General features: G+C 38.8%; 1 long non-coding RNA gene across 1 annotated transcript in view; it reads left to right on the top strand.

Moving 5' to 3' along the window:
• The window catches only part of LOC307047434, a 149,002-nt gene that overhangs the window by 44,360 nt on the left and 79,594 nt on the right, over positions 1 to 25,048 (top strand). The gene's annotated exons all lie outside the window — the stretch shown is intronic.

The raw sequence follows: 25,048 nt of genomic DNA, 5'->3' as shown, positions 1-25,048 counted from the left end.
GTGCTTTTGTATTCCACATTTATTTCTAATGCCCTATTTATTTTTGAAGATCTCTATAAAGATGTTAAATGTTTAAAAATATAAAACGTACGTAGGTTCGAAAACAGTAACAACATTGTTTATTATGGTCCAAATTATCAATTTATCTGGAGGCCCATATCGTACAATTGATATGCAAACGTCTTTAATTATTGCTTTTACGTTGGTTTGCCACCTTCACCCTGAAAATGGCAGTGACATAACATTAAACGTGCTACATTTATCCTTTTAGCTTGGATTACAGATTAAACATTTCAGACTTGTTGTGAAAAGTCAATACATTTCCAATATATATATTATTCATAAATTAAAGCTACATACCAAACTTGGATGATTGGATCCACCAACAAGCTCCATGGTTGAACGTTTTTGTGACTCAGCAGGTAACGGTTAGCCCAGCGCCATATAGCCAAGAGGACAATGTTGTTGTACCACAGCCATGGAGAGTGGCGAAGTCCCTCCCCTTCCGGTGGATCTCCATGGGACCTTATTTCGGAAAAATTATGTATTGAAGTCAATGAAGAGAGAAAGATTATCTTTCGATCCCGTTTGATTTGTGCCACGAATTACACATATGATGTTTGTCAATATAAAAGATAATTTTGCAAGTAAAAAAAATAAAAATGTGTCGTAAAACTGTGAAGTAACACATTTGTTTGTATGAAACGCTGAATGAACTACATCTCAGGTCTAGCAGAACAACACACGTCACCAAGATGGCCGCCACTACTGTCTTGTCATCAAAAGGATTGGCTACCCTTACTATCACCACAATGAAACACGTCCAGAACAAGGTCATGCAAAGCTGCCTGCCTGCCTGCCTTCCTTTGATTCGCTCTGAAGTGCCTGGTCTTTTTAATGTTTAATGTCAACCATTTGTGCAGATAGCGTGAAGTAGAAAAGATCGCAGATGCTAATGTAGCATTAGCATTTCTCCCCCGGGCTTAAATTGTGTATTACAGAATGATCACACCGGTGACAGTACTCTTCAACGGGTTCACGAAATATGACTACTACTCTTACTGTTAAACATTTTGGGTTAGTTAATGTTACTTCATGTTAAGGCTAATACAAATGACAAGGTTGTAATGCTAACTAACGTGCTAGCTACTAGCTATGTAGCTAACTTGATCCAGCCACTCCTGGTCCTTTCATCAGACGGGAAGCAAAAGAACGAGCAAGACCCATTGCCGGTATGATAACAACCTGGTACTAAGCACACAGGCATCTTGTTAAAGTTATCTTATCTTAGCCAGCGCCATATAGATAGATTCTGTCTATATGGCGCTGATCTTAGCTATCTCTTAGTGGAGGAAAACAGTTATGACATCACTTACGCGTTTCTGGGATTTGTAGTCTTTCTAGTTGCGTATTTTTCATAGTTTTATATTTCAACAGTTTTACGACAAACTGTGACTTTTTTAACATGGAAATTATTTTTTAAGATTGACAAACATCATATGTGTAATTCATGACACAATTCAAACGGGATCAAAAGATAAGTTTTCTCTCTCCATTGACTTCAATACATTATTTTTCTGAAATAAGGTCCCATGGACCGGAAGTAGATGGCATATGCCAAAAGGTTTTATAATAGGTTGATGGTGTCACAGGAAACTCGCGAGAAAAACAAGTTCCCATTATACATCCGTGAAAAATACAGATACAAAAAAAAATCAGCTTTATTGCAACAGGGGTTAAGGGTCGAGTTGACGTCATGTATATAATCATACACATATGGCTAACTCCATAATATCATGAGAGAAAAGGCGGTATTCTGTTCCCCACAATGACCGCCTCGCCGCATATTATCCCGCTTATTACACGGACAGATACTAAACAGACTAACGACTTGACTCCAAATATTAATTGAAATTATTTGTAATGACTTAAAATTATCTTATTTCTTCCGATAAGAAAAAAAACTCTGTTCCACGGCGCACCAACGGCTTGAACTGCGACAACAACTTTACGGCAGCACAGTCCAATTTTGGCCCATTCCCAAACTGCCCCCTACACCCTACCCTTACACCCTAACCCTCCGTTTGCGCGTTCACGCGGAGGGTCCGCCATATTGAGGGCTGTTCCAAAGCAACGAGTGTGGAGCGGTGTGGAGGGGGAGTGGGCTATCAAGCCCTCAAACAGCGAGTCTGCAGCGGTGCTGACTTGAGACCGGTCTCTACCTGACCGGAGTCACACTGTGTGTGTCCGTCAGGAAACAAGCTGTTAACAAGTAGTTCCAGCAAACAACCTCATGATAACCTCATATGTTTTTAACTTAGGATCATACCTGTGTTTAGTCTAGAAAAAGGTAAATTTGTGCATTTTATTATAAAGTTGTGTATATTTACAGACCGTTGCAAAAACTAAGAGGCTTATAAACATCTGGTTTAAAACTAAAAGAGCTTTGAAACACAATGAAAGATGTTTGGAGTTTTATTTGAGTTATTAATTTAAACTTTTTGTCTAAGAGATGCTGATTTGAAACCGTTGTTACATACAGTTACGGCATTTCCTGTTTCTGCCAGAGGGAGGGGAGGCCGTCCCAAAGCTTGCCGCTGTATTTACTCCCTCCATCTGACAGGAGGGAGCCTCGTTGAGCTGCGAGTGTGGCTAGACGGAGTTCACTCCGTCATGGAGGGGTAGTGGGAGTGGTTTGGGTTTGGGCCACTGTCACTACCCGATCCGTCCCCCTGCCCGATCGGTACTGCGCATTTGCGAGATGGTCCGCCATATTGGAGAACTCACGACGGCAACCCAGGAAGGACACTTGACACAGTGGCTTTTGGCAAAGCTGAAAAATAAAATGAGTTGTTGTTATTACAACGTGACGTCACTATTATTTAACAACTCTTGTTATTGGGTTCTTTTATTTGGGGTTAAGTACATTGTCAGAATAAGTGAGAAATGGATTTAACTTCTGTTAGACAGCCATATGCCATACATGTTTGCATACATTCACAGTAAATATGTATTCAGTATGATAAATGTCTAACAGAAGTTAAATACATTTTTCATTTATTCTGACAATGTACTTAACCCCAAATAAAAGAACCCAATAAAAAGAGTTGTTAAATAATAGTGAAGTCACGTTGTAATAACCATAAATCATCTCTCTCTTTTTATTTTTCAGCTTTGCCAAAAGCCACTGTGTCAGGTGTCCTTCCTGGGTTGCCGTCGTGAGTTCTCCAATATGGCGGACCATCTCGCACATGCGCAGTACCGATCGGGCAGGGGGACGGATTCGGGTAGTGACAAACACTGCAGAGCCCATTCCGTGTTCCTGTTAGTGTTTACTTCCTGTCTGCCTTCTTCTGGTGATGTATCTGACGTCCAGCGCTCCGTCTTTTTTAACCTATTTTCCTCTCTCTCTCTTGATCCTCCTTAGCAAAGGTCATTATAGTCCTTGACAGCGGCCTGTAGCTCTTATTATACATCCATGGTCTGTAGTACTGTATTAACAACGTGTCACATGTTCAGAATCGAGTAACTGTGAAATGTTCAATGCAGCTGTATAGAATATACAGCGTAGGTAGGCTATATTGTTGGACTACTACATCTCACCCTATACCTCATTACACTTATATTTCCATAAAATGTATACTGTACAATATCTTCACAATGTTTTACCACTAATATGACAATTGGCTCTGACGTTATTGCACTTTTGTCAAAGCAAATTGAACTCTAAATGTAAACATAAAAACACTGTACAGCACTACACGTAGCCTACAGGCATCTTCATTCATGGTGAATCATTTCTCAAAAATATTTTTACAAGGTTTATTAACAAGGCTTTTTGAATTATGTAACATTGCATGTGATTCACCCAGTGTTAGTTGCTTCTGCCACTTTACACAAATAAAAACTCATGAACTGTGGGTTGTTAAATATGTTCGTTATTCTCGCGTCCAGGAGAGAAGCTTTAAAATGAGACTAAATGGAGTTTCTGAGAAGATTCAAATGGGATACTTTAATTAAAAAAGGCGCGGTAGTGTTACAGACAGAATATTGTTCAGGCAGAAAACAGCTGTGATCCGGTGTCGGTACCAGATGTGTTCGGGGTCCGTCTCATACCAGTGACGTCACGACGTAATGACGTCAATGACGTCATGTCATGTCCAAGAAACTTATTGTGAAAGTTTATTCTTTATGTTAGAGTTGTCATGTCCCTTTGTCTTGTGCTTTATGTCTATACCCTTAATTATTTCTTCCTCTCATTTCAGGCCTCCACGCTCCCCGCCCCTTTTCTGTCTCCTGCGTCCTTGATTATTTTCCCCGCCCTGATTGTTTCCAACTGTGTCCCCTTTACCTGTGTATATATTGTGTTAGCTCCCTCCTGTTAATTGTCAGTTCGTTGTCTCTCGAAGACCACGTATCGGCTTACCTCACGGATCTTTTCACGGACCTTTCACGGACCTATGCTATAGATCGCATTATAGTTTTCCTCGAAAGAGTGGTTTTGTTTTCCTTGTTTTATTACTGTGCAAATTCCAGTAAAGTCTTTATTTTGAAACGCTATCTGAGTCTGAGTTTTGAGTCGTGCAATTGAGTTCATGCCTCAGTGTTCTCCCCTTGACACGTCACGCATTGTGATTGGCTGTACGGTAATTTACCCACGCTGTCTAGAGTATAGAGGTTTTTTTTTATCATTACATTACATTGCATTTAGCTGACGCTTAAGTGCATTCGACCAACAAGATAAAAACTTGAAGAAATACAATACAAACTTGAAGAAAAACAAAGACGAATGAGGAGAAGAACAAGAGAAATCGAAGGTAAGAAGTATATAACGTAATATGGTAGGTATGTAATATGTTCAGTGCCGTTGGCACGTTAGTTCAAACAGTAACAACGGACTATTTTTCTTAGCGTATGCATGTCAATTTAAATCAATACATACAACTATTTCACATGTACAATATTTTCTTAGCCTTAATACTTAATACTACTTATTTCGTTTTGATTGTTATATTTGAGTATATTATATATCAATATGATATACTTTTCTATATAATAGATTATCAAAAAAAGTATTTATTAAGTAAGGGATAATGTGCAGCAATCACAATCAAGTCCACAATCGAATCCATAAAGACAAAGTAAATCTGTTTACAGTTGTTTCATATGGATGTTGAGAGGTATCCATATATCTCTTCATTTTGCTCTCAAAGTGCACCAGATTGATGCATTTAACTTCAATATTTAAAAAAAATCACTCCAAAGGGAGTGCTTGTTCTTCCTTCTGTCTGTCTGAATCTGTGTATTCTCATGTTCCGATTAACCCAGCCAAATGTTTCTTCTTTTGTGTCTTGATGTGATCTTGAGTCGAGGCTGCTCCTCTTGCCGTGGTCCCGCATCCTGGATCCTCTATCCTGAGTTCTGGATTAAGTCGTGGACTTCGGGTCGTGGCTGAACCTGTCTCTGCGGTCCTGCCTGGGTCTCGTCGTGCTGCCTCCCTGAAGGCTCCCACAGGATTGTTGACATCTTCGTGGATTCATCCTATTATTATAGACGCATGCATTTCCTAACATTCGGTCTACCTATGTTGTAAAATGTATTATCTCTTCGATTTACACACGGCATCTATTGCACGTCTGTCCGTCCTGGGAGAGGGATCCCTCTTCTGTTGCTCTCCCCGAGGTTTCTCCCATTTTTCCCTTTAAACTGTGGGTTTTCTCTTGAAGTTTTTCCTTGTACGATGTGAGGGTCTAAGGACAAAGGGTGTCGTTTTCTTCTCATACTGATATTCTGAACAAACTGCTGTTGTATTAGCTGTAAAATGTCTTTACTGTAGGGTATTTTTATTATTTGTACAGCACTTTGGCTCGACCAAAAATCGTTTATAAATGTGCTATATAAATAAAACTTGATTTGATTGATTTGATTTGAAAGGGTGTGCGCCAAGGTTCCATATTAGGACCAATAATTTCACCATATACTGTATGTAAATAATTTCTAATAATTTTTCAAATGCTGCTTTCCATTTTTATGCAGATGATACTGTTATTTATTGTTCATCCTCTTCTATAGAGCAAGTCTTGATTTCCTCCAGTCTGCCTTTGATGTTATTCCATCCCATTTATCTCAACTCAAGTTAGTATTAAATGCAGACAACTCCAAACTCATGATATTCTCAAATGGCAAAAAGTTAACTTCTTTTCTCCCCAACATTTGTACTGTTCAAGGGACTGACATTGACATTGAAAGGGTCACTACATACACATATCTAGGTTTTATTATTGATCAGAACTTATCTTTCAAGTCACACACTGAAAATGTTGTTTTAAAATTAGGTTTCTCCTTTCAGACAAGGAAATATTTGATCTCTGCAACGTTTTTACCAGTATTGGATTCTGGTGATCTGCTTTACATGAATGCCTCTGACCAGTGCCTAAAGAGTTTGGATACTGTGTACCATTATTGTGCATTATGTTTTATTACATATATATATATATATATATATATATATATATATATATATATTGTGAGTTTGGAATAAATATGCACTTTATGAAAATTATTAGTTGGTTACTGTTAGTAAAAAACAGTAAGGTTAATACTGGATGTTTGTTACACTTGGATATGTTTTCTGTAACACTTGTAACATAATTATTCTCCAGTTTATGCATTTGAGTGACTTGCAGTTAATGCTCGACATTCAATTCAAAACTTTTATTTATCCAGGTAAAATCCCATTGAGATCAATGATCTATTTTTCAAGGGAGACCTGCAGCAGTAGGTTCCACATGAAAACATAAAAACATAAACAACAGAACAACAAAAGGACATCATACAGCAAAAATGACAGGGATTACAATTTACATATCTATCCACATGTACAGGTACCAACAGCATCTGACTGTGGAGCATCCAACCGAGCTTTAAAAACATGTAGTGGTACCAGCTTGGTAATTTTACATTCTTTTTGCAGACTGTTCCAAGTTAGTGGAGCTGCACATCTAAAAGCTTTCTTCCCTAAGACAGTCCTAGCACTTGGCACATTTAATAAAACCACAGCATGCGATCTCAGGCAATAACTACTTTCAATTCGCAGAGAGATCAGGGAGCAGATATAAGATGATACTTTATCCAACATGGCTTTGTAAATGAAAATGTACCAGTGACTGAGCCTCAGTACAGTAAGTGATGGCAAAACCGCCTTGGTTTACAGTGTACAGTGATGCGTAAGTGCTTTACAGTTTGTCACAAATCTCAGTGCACTGTGATAGTAAAACCTTATTGTGGTGTAATTATATATCCAAAGCAGTCAGAAGTCAGAAAATCATTAGTGATGTTTAACCACTCAGAAGACAGCCCATCAAAATGAACACATTGGGACCTTTCAGAGAGGTAGTTCATCTTCTACATATAATAACGGACAAAGTAAAGAATGAAGTGTAGGCTATGTTTAAATGTTCGGAATTTGACCGTGTATGATGGTCCTCTTGAGTTGCCGTACAGCCAATGGCGTACAGCCATTGCTCCGTTTTCATGTTTTTTTAACATGTTTTTCACAAACATTTTCACACGCTAGGAGCATAGGAATAATTCAATTCGGTTCGTCATGATCTGTAGATGTGATTTGCCCCCGAGCACCCCTGGGTAAATTACCGTACAGCCAATCACAATGCGTACAATGCGTGACGTCATTGGTAAGAGACGGCCCCCGAACACATCTGGTACCGACACCGGCTCTCGTGAACAAGAGAAGAGAGCGAATCCCTCGTCCGGTGCTGTTATATATATCCTCTTCTGGCTCCTCCCCGCCAGCCGGCTCGCCTCGTCTCTAATGTCCGTTGTTGCATTTAAACAGAGGATTGGTACTTTTCACATTCAATATATAATTAACACGCCTTTTCTCCTCATATTCTCTTTCATCACTTTTCATGTAACACATTCTAAACGCTGTAATCAATACTCTAAAAAATACAGAAAATACTTCACGGCTGGTTTGGTTTCCGGTCATTCCGGATGTTGTCACATGCTACTCTCGTCTGTAAACAATAATGTATTCAAATAAACTGTACCTTCATTTAATATTCAGCATGGTAGTATCTCGACATCTATAGTTGTAGTGTTAAATCAGTAGGTTTCGGTTTGCACCACTCCATGTCATTTCGCTACTAAATTCACCTCTTTAGGAAATCGTATATTAGCCACATGCTAAATGCTAACCGGAGATGAAGGATTTTCAGAACAAAAGCTTAACAACTGGTTGTGCACAAGAATTTCTGTTTTTTCAGTATAAAAGAGCATTTCACTTGACAGTATGTTTAAACTACATTATACCATCAAAACATTGATTTCAATTTCTAACAGTCCCTCCTTACACACCTAAAAGGTGTGTATCTAATACTGAAGTCAATGAGTTCTTCATCTGAACTTTGCATAGCACATAACTCATGTTACAAACATACAATCAAAATGGAATGGTTCAATAGCCCTAACTTTACAAAAATACAAAAAAATACTTTGACTTAGTTCAAACATAAAAGTTTTCCCTTGTGCATAACTTCTAGTGTTTACATTCAATATCATTCTTCAAATATTGCAGCAATGGCTTGGTATTAGAACATTTCTTCCTCCCTCCTTTCACAGAAACCGTTCACTTGTTTTACAAAGTGAAAAGAAACAAACCATCTTAGAATAGCAATGATTTATACAACATGAGATCCACCATATTAGAATAGTATAAAGTAATAAAGAATAAAATAAAATATCTTGGATTGGCAAAGTAAATTGAAAAATAAAAATAAACTATCTTGGAATAGTGTAAAGTAAATTGAAATGGATTCACTCCATTTTAGCATTTTATTTTGCTCACTTCTTCACATGATTTCATAATGTAAAGAATCACATCAGCTGGACATTCATTGATCAATCTCATCTCCGAACATCCATATCATTTAACATCATTTAAACTAACTCATCATTGTAATCAACATCTGTATACGGGGTGGGTCGTCTTGTTCTGCTAGCATTTGTAACTGTCTCCTCATGAGAAATGTACCCTCCCTCCTTTCATACCATTTAAGGTAAGAAAGTCATATGTTCTCTAGAAGGGGCCGTCGTGTTCAATCGGTACATTCTACTCTGGGGTACGGCATTCTAGACAGTCATTTCTGGGAGAAGATTTTGGTCAGTTACAACAGTTGTAGAATTTCATCACTTAAAAGTTCCTACTAGGCATGGGCGGTATCATTTTTTTCATACCGTCATACCTTGCTGACATCATACCGTGGTATACGGTATATGACGGTATCAGTCCCAATTTAAGGGGTAATTTCTCCCCCCAACATTTTTTTTAATCACTATATCAACAGCCAGCCCCACCAAAAATATTTTCCACCAGCCGCCACTGACGGTATGACTTGGGTCGACTTGAGTGAGGTGGCGTTCGGCAGCAAATAGATGTTTCGAACGGTATATTATATGTTCGGTGTAAAATGCAGCCCGAGCCGGTAGACGCTCGCAAAGTGCCGCGACGTGCGCGCAAGTGCAAAACAAGGGCTGCATACATGACACATTGTGCAAATGGCACATTTTGAGATCGGATACAGGACGCGTTTGTAGATGTCCGACGTTGTTTCCATAGTGAGCTAAGTTAACAATATATCATCATACATCAACATTTTCCGGGAGTAAATACTTGACTTATGTAAACTGTGTTCGTTATTCTCCCGTCCAGGAGAGAAGCTTTAAAAGGAGACTAAATGGAGTCTCTGTGAAAGTTCAATTGGGTACTTTAATTAAAAAAGGCACGGGTTGGTCACAAGCATGATATTGTTCAGTCAGACAAACGGCTGTGATCCGCTCCTCGTTAGGGAAGCCAAGAGTTGGATCTCTCCTCCGGTGCTGTTATATATCCTCTGCTGGCTCCTCCCCGCCTGCCGGCTCGCCTCGCCTCCAATGTCCGTTGTTGCATTTAAACAGAGGATTGGCTCCTTTCACATCCAATATATGCTCAACACGCCTTTTCTCCTCATATTCTCTTTCATCCCTTTTCATTTAACACATTCTAAACGCTGTAATCAATACTCTAAAAAATACTTCTCGGCTGGTTTGGTTTCCGGTCATTCCGGATGTTGTCACATGCTACTCTCGTCTGTAAACAATAATGTATTCAAATAAACTGTACCTTCATTTAATATTCAGCATGGTAGTATCTCGACATCTATAGTTGTAGTGTTAAATCAGTAGGCTTCGGTTTGCACCACTCCATATCATTTCGCTACTAAATTCACCTCTTTAGGAAATCGTATATTGGCCACATGCATAGATGAAGGATTTTCAGAATAAAAGCTTAACTGCTTGTGCACAAGAATTTCTGGTTTTTCAGTATAAAAGAGCATTAAAACTGACGGCATGTTTAAACTACATTTCCCCATTAAAACATTGATTTTAATTTCTAACACTTATTGAATAAAGTTTGCTATATTCACTAACTAGTTTGGCAATATTATTTCGTGCATGTGTTAAAAACCTTATTTCCATTTGATTCATTGGATTACTCGCGTGAATGTTTAGCAGGTAAATGCTTTCGTTTTTAAAACCGTCCGACCTCGACTACAAAACCATCAACCAGTTGCATAGGATTAAAAAATGTCAACACTCACTCACCCCGTCTTAAACATTCCCAAAGAAGTGCCTCCGTCTCTCGTTGTGCTGGATGAAGTCACTGGCGACGAGTAAACCCAAAATAGTCCCAAACAGACGCAGAGGCATTTTTCTTTTTTACTAGTTGTCCGAGTTCGGGGCCGGCAAATGCTGCCGCCATCTTGCTCAGCTCAGCTCTGTGCTGAGCTCTGAGAGCGGGAAAGACGGACTGCCCTCCCCTGCCCTCTGCTGGCGCGTGCTGTGCATTACAACCAATGTCGTCCCTGTCAAAACTCCGTGTCAGTGTAATAGAATGAAACACATCTATGATTTGGCGCACAGTCTGTGACGTCACGGTATTGAAAATCATACCGACGGTATTTCGAAATACCCTGGTATACCGTAATACCGTCATACCGCCCAAGCCTAGTTCCTACTAAGTACCTTTGGGTGGTCTGTTCTAATGCAGTGATAAAGTCCCTGAAACGGTGTGAGAACCGGTGGAATTTCAATAACGCATTATACTACTTCCAATTCTGGTCTACTTAAATAACTATGCTAACCCCTTTAACAGTGTGTGGAACCTTGGGTGCCGAGCATGTGATAATTACTCCCTCCTTTAACAAGGACTTTAAAACAGAAGTCATTTCATTAATGGTTTGTAGTTCAATTCAGGAATGTACACTTATGGCAGATATGTTTCTCCTTTAAATAACATCTCTAAATGTCAGGTCATCTGGTGAATGGATGACCATTAGGAGCTGGTGGCGCTTGTCTTTTAAAACTCATACTCTGGTGCCGTGCGCTTCCTCTGAAGCTGCAAGTAAGATTTAAAACATCTGCAGGGTGGGTCGAGCGGCCCCTTCTCCCTGAACGATATTTTTTTGTAAAATATGCACCATCACAATGAGTGATCCAAGGCCCCGCATGTATTACTCCCAATTATATTAGTTTTTTTTTAATTAAAATGTGCAATCTCTCTTTGCCCAGTGTCTTTTTAAAACTCTACATCTTGGACGAAAAACAAATGTTATTTCCACCTTAATCTTCCCTCCTGAGGTAATAACCATGCTACAATGGAGAAATCAATACTCTAGATTGGAATACTATCTTTGGCTTGGTACTAGCCCTACCTTTAAAGATTTGTCTACTCTTATAGAGTGGTTACTAAAACTAAACTCCCTTTAAATTGTAGATTTATTTTGTAACAAATTAAATCTTCCCCAAATTCACACATGAATTGGAATCTCTTAAAGAATAATTTGTTTATATTATGAAATCATTGAATAATATGTTCTACCCTCAGTGTGTTTTTAGCATTATTTAATAGTTTCCTCTTTCTTACTTTATACATTTACCAATTGATTAATTTATGGCTAATAAATCTTTTTCTTTACGTATTTCTCGTTGGTGAATAAGTGTGTTTATGTGTAAACTCACTCATTCCCGTTTTCCTTCTCTCCCCCTCTGGTTGTCAAGCCACGACCCCCTCACGTTCTGCCGGACCATGCCAACTCCTCCGGCCTGTCTTCTCCTCCGTCCACCTTCTCCTCAGTCCATCTGCTCTTGGATCCTTCCGCTGTAACTCTTTTGAGTGTCCCATCTGCTTTGCATTTCATCTCCTCCTTTACAGTCTCTACTGGTTGCATGGAGGGCGTATTCCGCTCTCATGTCCCACACTCTGCTCTTGTGCCCAAATCTTGTGGCTCAGCTTGGAACTTCATGTCCTGTGGGGGACCGATGAGAGTGTACCTTTTTATGTCACCTGTAGTTCTGGATTCCTCAGGTGGAGATGGTTCAGCTCTGCTTCTCTGTCTGTTCGATGGAGGAGGAGGAGTCTTCCGTGGTGAGGTCTTTTGTCTGCTTGGACGATGGGGTCGTAGCGTTCTGACAGGCGGATAGATAGAGAGAGAGAGAGAGAGATCTCGGGACGCATTATCTATAGTTAATTCTAACACACTGAGGTCAAATAAATCCAATCTTTCCCACTCTATTTTCCTAACCATACTATCTTTCTTAGATGTTAAATGTCATCTAAGCCCAGTTAATGTCTTCTAATAATTGTACCATATCCCTAAACATTGTTTTCAACCACTGTAACATGTTTAATCAAATTAACTCTTTCAGGAAACCACTTTCTTCTATAAATTTAAATACCTACATGTTTCAAGCACCACATATTTCACACACTATAAAAGAACGTCCCCATATTTTCTCCATCCCAATTAAATCTCACTGTTATTTAGAACAAAAGTAACTTTTGTGACTGGACATATCTGTGCAATGTCGCCACTATCTGCTGGGAAATTTTGTTCATAGAGTTTGTACGTACTGCTGTACTTGTGGGTTAGTAGCCTGTTTCTACTGTAATCATTTTCATTCATTTTACTCAGGTCACCGGTCGGTTGTTCATAAACTTAACAGGGGGTGTTTCTGGTACAGACTAAAACATGGATCCAGTGTATTTAGAGATTCCCCTAATCTGTTAATCCCCATCACTTACATATCCCGATCACTTAAACCCATCTCATCATTTTATACAAGAACTGCATATAGGGGGGGTGAATCATCTTGATTATAACCGCCTCACCTTTGGGAATGAGTATTTCTAACTCCTCCTCTTGTTGCTCAGCTGATCTTTTGGCTCTGGGGATAAGTGAAAGTCTCTGAAACACAGCTGGAGTCTTGTTAGTGATGTGGGCATTCTTTATGAGTGAACTAATGGTTCCATATTTTACTTGATATTGTACTCCCCATCCAACCAGAAAGGTGCCAAGTGTAATGAGCACAATCAACAATGCTATTCTGACTCTTATCCCTAGGGGACCCCACAATTGGTTTGGCTTTGTTCTCGTCATCATCTCTATTTTATCCCTGGTTGTGTCCGTTAAAGAATTTAAATAATGAGTACAAACATAACATATTCAAAAAATGTGACTCTTTTTCAGATGTAAAACAAAAAATAAGTTTTCACATTAATGTACAATCTATAAAAATCTATAGACAATTTGTCTTTTGAGCTGTTTCTATCTTTATCTTATTTCTATTTATTGTTTTGTTCCAGCTCTCCCAAATCAGTCCTAACTCCCAATAATGTTCTTGAAGTTTCCAGTGAAGGGTGACAATGTGTGAGGTGGTGTCAATTTGCTCCTTTTTCTTTACCTTTAAACCGGAGCGCGTGTGAAGTTTGTTACAACTTTTCACGCTTCCGTTCACCGGGGATCAGCCCACTGTCTTTTGTGAACTTTCACCCTCACCCAATCACCTGGCCAAACAGGAGTCTCTTCTGGTGTCTCTTCTGGTGTCTCTGTAGTTTTCCTAGCCTGTGTAGACAAAACTTGCATAATATTACTCAGAGTTCTGACATATTCATCCACTTCTATTTGTCTAATATCTAAAACTGGACTACTCCCTCCTTGGAGAGGCCCAAGCTTCGGCATACCTCTTGTTGTTATGAGACCTATTGTTGACTACATGTTATTATTTATTAACTACAACGTCACTGAAATCAACATATCTGTATAATCACGGCACTCCCTCCTTTGAGCATAAAATGCTCAATTAATATTGCAATGATTACCCTATTATGAACAGGACATGTAAAACCCACAACGTTGCATTAAATAAATATAACTTCTCCGTGTACCCACAAGGCGTACAAAAATATCGTATGATGTATGGTTTTCTGATGGTATAAATGCATTTTCACTAAAAAATCTGCCATTAGCACAAAAAATAGTTTAATTGTTTCAATAATGGCTTTTGTCATGGTATTATGCATCATCGTTGCTGCGAAAAACAATACCCCTGGTGTCGCTAATGCGTCTCAATAATTCTAGGATTAGAGGATTGGTTGACACTGCTGAATTAACATATGATAAAATAATATTTCTCCAAACTAGAGGGAAAATATGAACTATTCTCACAGAGAGTGACCTGCATGAAGGGCTGGTGCCCCTCACTCAAATGAGATATTGCCTTACGCACTACACTATAAATCAGTGAAGTTAATCAAGAATAAATAAATAAAGACTGATTCTTGAAACTGTTGTAAAAACCCTACAACTTCTTCATCCAAGCTCTCAATCAGTGTTATGTTATTTAATCTGCAGCTCATGCCTTAAAACAGATACTTCGGACCGATTATAAAATGTTGTTTATGAGAAAAATGTAATCTGACTCCATAAATCACATAATTGTTTGATTAAAAACTGCACTTCTGGCTAAGAATAAATGAAGCTTCCCTTTAAACACAGCCCCGGTCTTCTGACGGGGTCTATCTATGTACTGGCTGGAAAATGTTGGGCCAGTTCTCCCGCTAACAGTCACTCTCTAGTTCAGCTGGGTTCTTGTTGACTTCTTCACTGGTTTGAGACAAGCGACCCTATCGGACACCTCCCTTTGTAGCCAGACTTCACCACAGCAGAATCGAGTTTCTGTTTTCAGGTCTGGACAGCTTCACGTCAGGTGTATCGCCGCCCCTTGCATATTTTGAGTGGAAGCCCGTCTTCTTGACCTCACTAGCTGTGTGGACACAATAGTTTTCTGTGTGGGGGAACAACATCACTCGTAATGTCTTTTCCTTCTCATAATTACAAAAATAGTCTGCTAAATGTTCTACTCTGCTACTTCTAATCTGTGGATGCTCTATGTGTAAATGCAATATTCTACTCACTATCTTTTAAATAACATTCAGCCTCTCCCTCCTGTGGTGACATATGTGGCTCAATGTAGCTGGATTTCAAAATACCCTTGTGCTGAAGATGCATCACCTGATGGTCTGGTCCTCTAAGCTTCCTCATTGTTGTGGTTGATACCAGGCTGTCAGTGGCATTTGGTTCATGTTTGGAAATCCTGTACCTCTTTGACACCTCTGGGACCCCCTGCCTCCGTCGTCATCATGGAAACTGCATGGTGGGCCGTTGTTTGGTGCAATGTTCTGCGGATACTCTCTGGACCAATGTGTCAGCCGACCACATTTGTAGCAGCCTTCATCTGGGAAACCTTGTCCTGTTGATCGATCACCCCCTGGGAAATGTCGTCTTCCTCTGCCACTTTGTCTTCCTCGGAAACCTCCTCCCCCTCTTCGTTGATTCTGCACCTGAATCTCAGGCGCTACCTGAGTTTGAACGGTTTGAGGTGTCTGCCCTGCCTTCTCTGGAAGTTTCCCCTCCCTTCTCCTTGTCTTGTTCTTATTAGCTTCGGTGTCTTTCTCAGCTACCTGTATCTTCAAGAGTCTCAGTTGTAGTGCTTCCATTTCTGTGTTTTGTGTTTGTCTTCCAAGTATTTCTTCCAATCGTATGTTCTCTCCCATCAGGTGTTTTGATTTACTGGTTAGCATTCTTACTTCATACTCCAATTCTTTGAGATGTTTGTCCGTGGAGACTCCATTCAACTGCAAGACTTCTCCTATAAAACCAACATTCGGGGAGGGAGGAGGTACTTCGGCCAGGCTTGGATACAACTTCGGAGTTTGGATAACTGGAGCCTCTTTGTTTTTTTCTGCTATGTCTTCCCTCACTGCCATGTCTGCTACTTGGACCACATTTATGCTGTCTGCCAATAGGTTGGCATATTCCAGGTGGAGTATCAGACTTGTAACTCTTATAAATCTTTCTTCAGCTTCCCTCCATATAGTTAGCTGTTGTAGGCATTGTTCGTGCTCATAGTCGAGTATTGCTCTTCTATGGGCTTTTGTTGGTCCAGGTTGATCATCTGCTGGATACAGTCCTCTCCTTTGCCATTGTTCCAAAAGTTTCTCCATGTGGTTCCATGTCTTTTGTCTAAGATTTGGAGCTGTTATAGCATCTGATCTGATTTTTATCATTCCCTTGATATCTGCTGTTGAGCCTGGCTCTGCATCCAGTCTCAACTTAGTTTGTTTTGGTGACATGTTCTCTAATTATTTATTAACTTATCAAAGATGAAGCACTAATCTTCTGACTAGCACCTTCGTTGCTGTTCGTCCGAACTTTAAAATCTGTTTGTTTTTTTTAGTTGCTCAAGGTTTTATTAATTTCTTCTTTTTTTTTTAAATGTATTTCTTTTTTTTTTAAGTTTTAGGTAAAATATTAAAGTTAATTAATATATAAAAATTATGCAAAATTAAAATATGAAATGTTAAAATAAAAATTGTACCGTGTATGGTTTTGACTTTGAAATATGTAAACTGGTTCAAATCTAAATCTCCTGTGTACACTGCATTCCGAAGTGTATGAAATTATGCTAATGTCACTACTTCAATAAATTGGTGTTTGAAAAAGTATTATGTTGCAAAACTGACTTGTTTTTAAACAAGGAGAAACTTATTTTCCTTAAAAATATCTTTAAAATAGGAAGAACACTACACTGAGGTTAAACAACACAGCACATAACCGCCAAAACACATTTGCAAACAAGTATATTCACAAAACCGCCAATACACACTTGCAACCAAGAATGTCCCAACACCAGCCAATACACTTTTACCAGCAGAAGTACTTCCAATAGTTCTAACTCTGACAAGAAGTATGATGTTCTTTACAAGATGGAATGCCTAGCCTCAGTGTGTTAAAGCAAACTTTAATTAGCATTTCATGAAATGGCGACTGCCGTGTGGTTCACTGTGAACATGAGGTCAAGACAAGATGAAAACTGGTTTTCCAACCTTTGACCTGAAGAACAAAGGGATTTGAAAAAACACCTCGTGGCTCTCACAGTGGAGTTGAAATAATGGTGAGGTGATATTTTGTCTAGTAAATTCAACACACAACACTGTAGTTTAAAATAACATTTCTATTTAGTTTACAATGATAAATGGGCCTCATACCCTTACGTCATAGCCCTCTACCCATGTACGTAAATGTTTTGACTTTAAGAGCCAGTATGGTCATCTCTTCTGTTTAAACACGCTATTATGGGACAAAATGGGACGCTATCCAAACACAATCAGAAGAATATCATCTATCTGACGCACGAATGTCGCTTTTTCTCGTCGTAATCCACCATGCAATATCTTTTTGGAAACAGAAAAAAGTAACCACTGAAAGCTTCAAACTCCTCAGGCCTTTTCCTCGAAAAAGGACTTTTTTAAAACAGCCTCACACTGTTGTTAACACAGACACTCACTCCAATAACCTTAGCTTCCAACTTTGGCTGTGTCTTTGCCTCAAGCAATCCCGACTGCTTAATGGCCTAAAACCATTCACGTTAACTTAAAACGTAACAAGAGACACCTATTGAAGTGATTGGCTTCTAGCCGACATGTAATAACAGACAAACGAATAGCATGCAGGGTTAAATAGAACAAAATAAAAATGAACTCCCTGCCTGTGACAAAGCAACGCCACGTGTGGTAGGATACCAATGTTTATCAATTTAGGCTTGTTTTAACTTAAATTTAGGCAGTCTTTCTCAGGTGTCCAACTTACAAGACAGACACACACTCCTATTGTTCACTATGTAATCTATTGAAGATTTTGAATAAACAGGTACTTCTTTACCTTTCTGTATGGGCCCGAGTGTATGTCTGCCAGAATTGTTCAAGCTCCTTTGAAAACTGCAACTGCTCTCCCGGTGGAACGAGATCAGGTCGGCGGGTCGCCAATTGTTAAATATGTTCGTTATTCTCGCATCCAGGAGAGAAGCTTTAAAATGAGACTAAATGGAGTCTCTGAGAAGATTCAAATGGGATACTTTAATTAAAAAAGGCGCGGTAGTGTTACAGACAGAATATTGTTCAGGCAGAAAACAGCTGTGATCCGGCTCTCGTGAGCAAGAGAAGAGAGCGAATCCCTCGTCCGGTGCTGTTATATATATCCTCTGCTGGCTCCTCCCCGCCAGCCGGCTCGCCTCGTCTCTAATGTCCGTTGTTGCATTTAAACAGAGGATTGGTACTTTTCACATTCAATATGCTTAACACGCCTTTTCTCCTCATATTCTCTTTCATCACTTTTCATGTAACACATTCTAAACGCTGTAATCAATACTCTAAAAAATACAGAAAATACTTCACGGCTGGTTTGGTTTCCGGTCATTCCGGATGTTGTCACATGCTACTCTCGTCTGTAAACAATAATGTATTCAAATAAACTGTACCTTCATTTAATATTCAGCATGGTAGTATCTCAACATCTATAGTTGTAGTGTTAAATCAGTAGGTTTCGGTTTGCACCACTCCATGTCATTTCGCTACTAAATTCACCTCTTTAGGAAATCGTATATTAGCCACATGCTAAATGCTAACCGGAGATGAAGGATTTTCAGAATAAAAGCTGAACAACTGGTTGTGCACAAGAATTTCTGGTTTTTCAGTATAAAAGAGCATTTCACTTGACAGTATGTTTAAACTACATTATACCATCAAAACATTGATTTCAATTTCTAACAGGTTCCAGGAGAATCTTTATTGACAGGCCTGAATCGCAAAAATTAGATTCAGGCCTTAGATGAGGCCAAAACCTGTTTCATTGGTTGCAATGCACTGCTCTAACTGTGCTGCAAAATCCAAATAGCTCTCATGATGGCCAGGTAGGCGCAGGGTCAGGAAGCAGGTGGACGACCTGGGGGTAGGGATGTTCATAGTTAGTTGATAGTGAATGTGTCTTTAATGTTCTGTCTCATTGATTAAGTTTACCAAATGATCATTTTGTCATGAGTGCTAAAGGGACTAAGTTTACATGTGAACATTCTGTCAATAAAAATCAAAACCATAATCGTAATTTATAAGACAAATGATAAACAAATCCTCTCCATCTAATTAAGTATGCCTTACACATCATAAGAAAAATATGATGAATTCATAATGTTGGCATGTATTTTGAATATCCCTACCGAGGAAAATCTCCTTTCACCACATGCATCTGCATTCCCTTCATTGTAACGTCCCATCCTACCCAGAAGGTGACCAGTTGTGTTAGGGATGCTGAAGGAAATGGAAATAAAACAATATTTTGAAGAGTAACTGAAACATGATAGCATATTATGAATATGCTTTAATAAAGCACTCATCGGTTAGAAAGCCATCCTCCCAACAAAGTTACAACACTTTTTATGGAAGAAAATTAAATAATAAATCCCTGTTTTTAGAACTAGGGCAAAGCCATCTTAATGATATCCTGCCAGTGATGTCACAGGGACAGTTGACTCCTCTTTTGTAAACTTTAACTCTTAAACACACTTAAAGAATGAACAAATATAAAGAAAATCAATTACCATTCTCAATGAACTGGCGAAGATACTCTGCAACCTGACTTTTGACAGCCATAGAGTACTCCCCTTCGTCATCTGACGACAACTCCAAAGGCCACTCAATATGGTCAAGCACGGTCTGTAACGATAACAGGTATAACAAAAATCTGTCTTTTGGAATAAACAAAGATCAAGGAACATTGTATTTTTGTAAAGCTATACTATTGTAAACATAAAATAGTTGTTGACAAATTATGTTGTCGAATAACATCATTAACACATTTAATGATTTTTTGAAAAAATGTTCACTTTCATAATATTTTAGATGTATAACATGCTGGAGTCAAAAAGTTAAGATATTTAACTTGCAGAATGATTACATTTAATATTCTACATTCAATGTTACCTTCGCACTACAAGCTGTAGCAGAACGTCTTGGGAACATCATCGTAACCACATCTGCCCTTCCTGTCAGGAGTTGGAACACTTCTGTCTCCTTTAAGCCCTTCCGGATTTGTTTGATTTGGCGCATTGTACGCCCAATTACCTTAAAGTTGCAAAATAATTGCGACATTATGTTTATTACCATGTAAATTATTACAGTATATGATTTATGCTAGTAATAACATAGTTGTTGGAATGAATACATATGTATTTACATTCTAAGCCACGTTCTTCAATGTTGTCTAAGGACCCCTTATCTAAAGATACAGGACACTAAAGGAGAGACAGAGCAGAGCAGGGACTCCATATGTAAAACTCAGTTGTGCATTAAACTGGACCTACAATAACATGTTGGGTGTCCTAATAAGCCATGATACAAACTAAGGCTTGACAATAATATTATGAAGACATACAGTAGACATGGGTAATGTTTCTTCATGAATAGGCTGATAAATGTGTGTGTGTGTGTGTGTGTGTGTGTGTGTGTGTGTGTGTGTGTGTGTGTGTGTGTGTGTGTGTGTGTGTGTGTGTGTGCGTGTGTGTGTGAGAGTGTGTGTGTGTGTATTTACCGCCATCTGCAGCATTCTGTAGAAAAGCCCTTTCCTGTTGTCCACAGTGACCCCTGGGAGGTCCCATGTGAGTGCCAATGCTGTGACATCCTGCCTGTCAGACTCACTGAGCTGACTTTCTCCATCAAGCTTTGGTAATCAAATAATTGTAATCAACGTATTAATTGATGTTGGGGTAATAACTCAAACAAAGTAATGCATTACACATTACTAGTTACTTAAAAAAGCAGTAATCCCTTACTTTACTTAGTAACTCATTGCTGAAAGAAATAACTTAAGACATTTTATTTTTCGGTCCTCCCATTATGCAGATAGTGATAGTCGAAGACCTATTTAGTAAAATCAATTTACATGGGAAAGTTATTAAATTGTTATACTTACCAGCCCAACTGTCTGTCGGATGTCCAGGTCAGCAATATCCTCCAGTTGTATTGTGGCTGTGTCCATGTTGCCCCCAAGCAACACGTTAATAACAGCTGGGCAGAGACCAGATAGACACGGACCACCATGAATGAAAGAATGCTCCATCATCCTGCCTGCCATAAGGAAAAGGTCGCTCTCGACTAATATCTGTGAGGTTGAAGGAATTAGGTGGTCCTGCTGTCCCTCAAACAGCAAGGTAGTGTTGGAGTTACCTGGAAAACAAAAAAAAGTTAAATGTTTTCTTTCACTAATATTGTAACTTTTTTCTATATCAGTTGTCCAACACTTAATTGTACTTGTTTTTTGTGCATTGTTTTTTTTGGTACTATTTGTGCACCTGTATGTGTGGCTTTTTATCTAGTGTGTCTTGCCCTGTGGTGTTTTTCTCAACTACTACGGTAGAACGTATTGACCCTTGGAAACTAAATAAATAAATGAATTTGAACATCTACCAAAGTTGATGTGGAACCCGTGCTGGTGATTTTTCATTATCAGGCGGAAAAGGTGTCGGGCCACGCCATCTCCAGTGGCGACATCCCCTACAAAATAGAATGAATTGCACTTAAATGATAGACAGGAGACAACTAAATCAGAATGAAATCAACCAAATAATTGTAGTATGTACCTTCTAAAGTCCATCTTAAGGGCCTTGACCACTTAGTTTGTCGGCTTTTATAGAAGCTTATTATCTCCTGCTTGTCCACATCTTCACGGATGTCAATGCTTAACCGGAGAGGAGCCATCTCCTTCCTCTGGCCAAGCAAATTCCTCCTGAAGACTTCAGTGGCCCTCTGAGAGTCAGCAAAAGTCTTCCATGCTGAAAATACAGTGTGAAAGCATTTTAAATGGACCAATTCATTGAAGTGCAATTTGACAAATGGTAATTTCAGTTATCAGCATGGTCCAATTGGGATCAGGATGCCCTAAATAAAGGGACAACATTGCTAACCTGGTACACTTAAGTGAGGGACGCTACATTAATAGATCTGGTTGAACAAGATTGACATTACATTTACAATTAAATATAATTTACAATTTGAATTAGACTTGATGCTGAAAAAAACCTCTTGGCTAACTGGAACATTTACAGAAATGTTGATTAATGTGCACTGTCCCTGTTAAATAAAGGAATAAATAAACCTGAATGCAACTCATTTTATACAGCCAGGTCAAGTTAAAAAATTGTCATTAAAATGAAATGACTAAATGGGAACTAACATCATCGCTCATAAATACAAGTAGGCTTATTGAATCAACAAATGTCTCACCTTTTTTGTTATATCTAACTTGTGCAATTCCATGACTGTTAGTGACCCCAGAATGCACAATTCTTCAAATACACAATGTTAGGGGATAATAACACATTTATCCCTCGTACAAAAAACTGCTTTGGGTATCAGAGGGTTATAACATTTAAATACTAACACAAAGTTTGCATTACACCGGAGAAAACAAAGACATGGGAAAATGGATGCTATAATTATCCACAGTGGATAATACAAACCAAAAAAAACAAGTACCTGCATGCAGGAGCCATTGTGTAAATCTGTGACGGTCCAGCCACACAATCTTCAATCCCGTGATCTGCTTGTCCATATAGGCTTTCCTCTGAGCCTTGATTTGCAGTTTCAACGGGGTGGTTACTGGAAATATGTTTAGATGTTTTTTAAATAATTTAACAAAGTATTTATTGTTAAAATTGGCTTAAACGTTGAAATAAACTCAAGAACAGACAACATACATTTGACAAACAAAAAACGTTGGTTTCATTTACCTCTCCCCGCATGTGCTGGCGTGAATTTCTAAGAATTCAGCAGGGACTGTTGAACTGCAAATAGGACAATTGGTCTGCGCAGAAAAAAAAAGCAATTAAAAATAATGACATAATTTGTTTATTGTATGCTCCTAAGACCAAGGCTAAATACTTAAGTAAAATTACACTTGGCAATAAACTGTATCTGTATTTAATTGCCTAATATGCTTCATAATAAACAGAAGAAAACCCACAGGGAACTAAACACTTTACTGAATTCCCACATCCTGTTTGAATTTTTTTTTTTCCTGAAGGAAACTCAGATAAGGATGTGAAATGTGTTGGGTCTAACAAAAAGTTAGTCACTTTAAGATAAAGATCTAAGGGAATGTAATAAATGATATGACCTCCACAACAGTTTCCTTTGAGGATGACACCAGCAAAACCTCATCAGTGTCAGTGTCCCCAAACTCATCGGATTCAGCATTCTGGGAATTAAAAGTATTACTTGTAAAATCTTATGTCATAATTATGCAAAAAAAAGTTTGGGCTTATTCAAGTACATGTAGGCTTATCAACTCACATAGTCTCTGCACTCCTCCAAATGTATGCCGAGGAGTTGGAGTGGCATGATCTGTCCACATTTGCGACACGTTGACTTTGGCATCTTGGAAAATTCTGTAGCATTGAAAGGCAGTGGAGAATCATCTAGATGTCCTTGCTGAGGGACAATGTAGAGGGTCATTTTTCCTCCGCTGGAGACATTCTTCAGTTGAGTTCCAGTATACCCTTCAAGTTCTGGAGTAATTACCGTAAGATTTCTTTGGCCACTGTCACCTTAAATAAAATAAAATATGTAAATAAATTGGTTAACAATGTTTAAATGTGGTAAAAAATAATTATGTGATCCCGATATTAATATAACACCTCTACCTGTAGCCTTAATAAAACAGCCAATCTCCGTTGAGGGACTCCAGATTGGGAAACTCCATTTCAAAGATAGCACGGATCTGAATGTAAGAATGCAAATAGTTTAGAGCATTTATGGATTAAATGCATTCCAATTTATATAAAAAATAATTAAACTTGGTTTTACCTCACTATGGTCAGCATCCTCTGGAATTAGCGCACATCTTTTGCCAAGGCCAGCCCGCATCATTTTCAAGTTGGTGCTTGCATTTGGAGTTTTATTTGATGGCCTTGGGAGAACGACAGCACTGAGTTTCACACTTTTTACCATCCTGGGTTTTGGAGGATGTGCAAATCTTTTTTGGCCTCTTTTTGGTCTTGGTCCACCTCTTCCGAAGTGTCCAGGGAAAAGTCTAAAGCAATGAAGAATGAATGAGAGGGTGTGTTAAATGCACAGCATCTTATTGAATAACTGGATTATTTCAGATCTGTATATGTTGCAATTTAAACAATTACCTTGCCATCTCAACCTGAATACCTGAAGTACTAGCCAGCGGGGCAGCAGGGGGAGGAGTGGCAGCAGCGGCAGCAGTAGGAAGCGGGTGGGCGGCAGAAGAATTCCCTCTTCCAGAAGAATTTGTGACATTAAGGGATGGACTAACCCCAATGGTTCGTCCAATTAGCTCAACCAGGTTTAAGGCCAGTGCCTCGACATCTTTTAGGTCCTATTGGATACAAATATATAATCAATAGTGAAAAAGAATGCATGTTAATTTTATTATTTTGAGTATATTACTTTGAGGATTTCCCAAGGTAATTCAAAAAGTTGTTAAATGACACAGAATATACCAATTAACTTATTTGCGTTGCTTTGTCTCTGTTGTCTACATGGACAATATAACCCGTTCATGCGGCTTATGAGTTTATCCTGGTAATGATCATATTTGGGATAGAGTGTTTACATGAGCATATTAATTCACATACTGTACTTCGTTAAAATCTCAATCTGAACATGATACTGATTACTGAATAATTTTTGAGTCGGAGCCGTGATTTTTAAAGGAAAGAACTTGCTCATCACGTAAACTCACTATGCTGGTCCTTTAACACTGTCATTCACATCGGTCCACATTGTTTGTTAAGT

This window comes from Notothenia rossii (genome assembly GCF_949606895.1).
Source record: "Notothenia rossii genome assembly, chromosome: 7".
NCBI lineage: Eukaryota > Metazoa > Chordata > Actinopteri > Perciformes > Nototheniidae > Notothenia > Notothenia rossii.
This window is presented reverse-complemented; position numbering and strand designations above follow the sequence as displayed.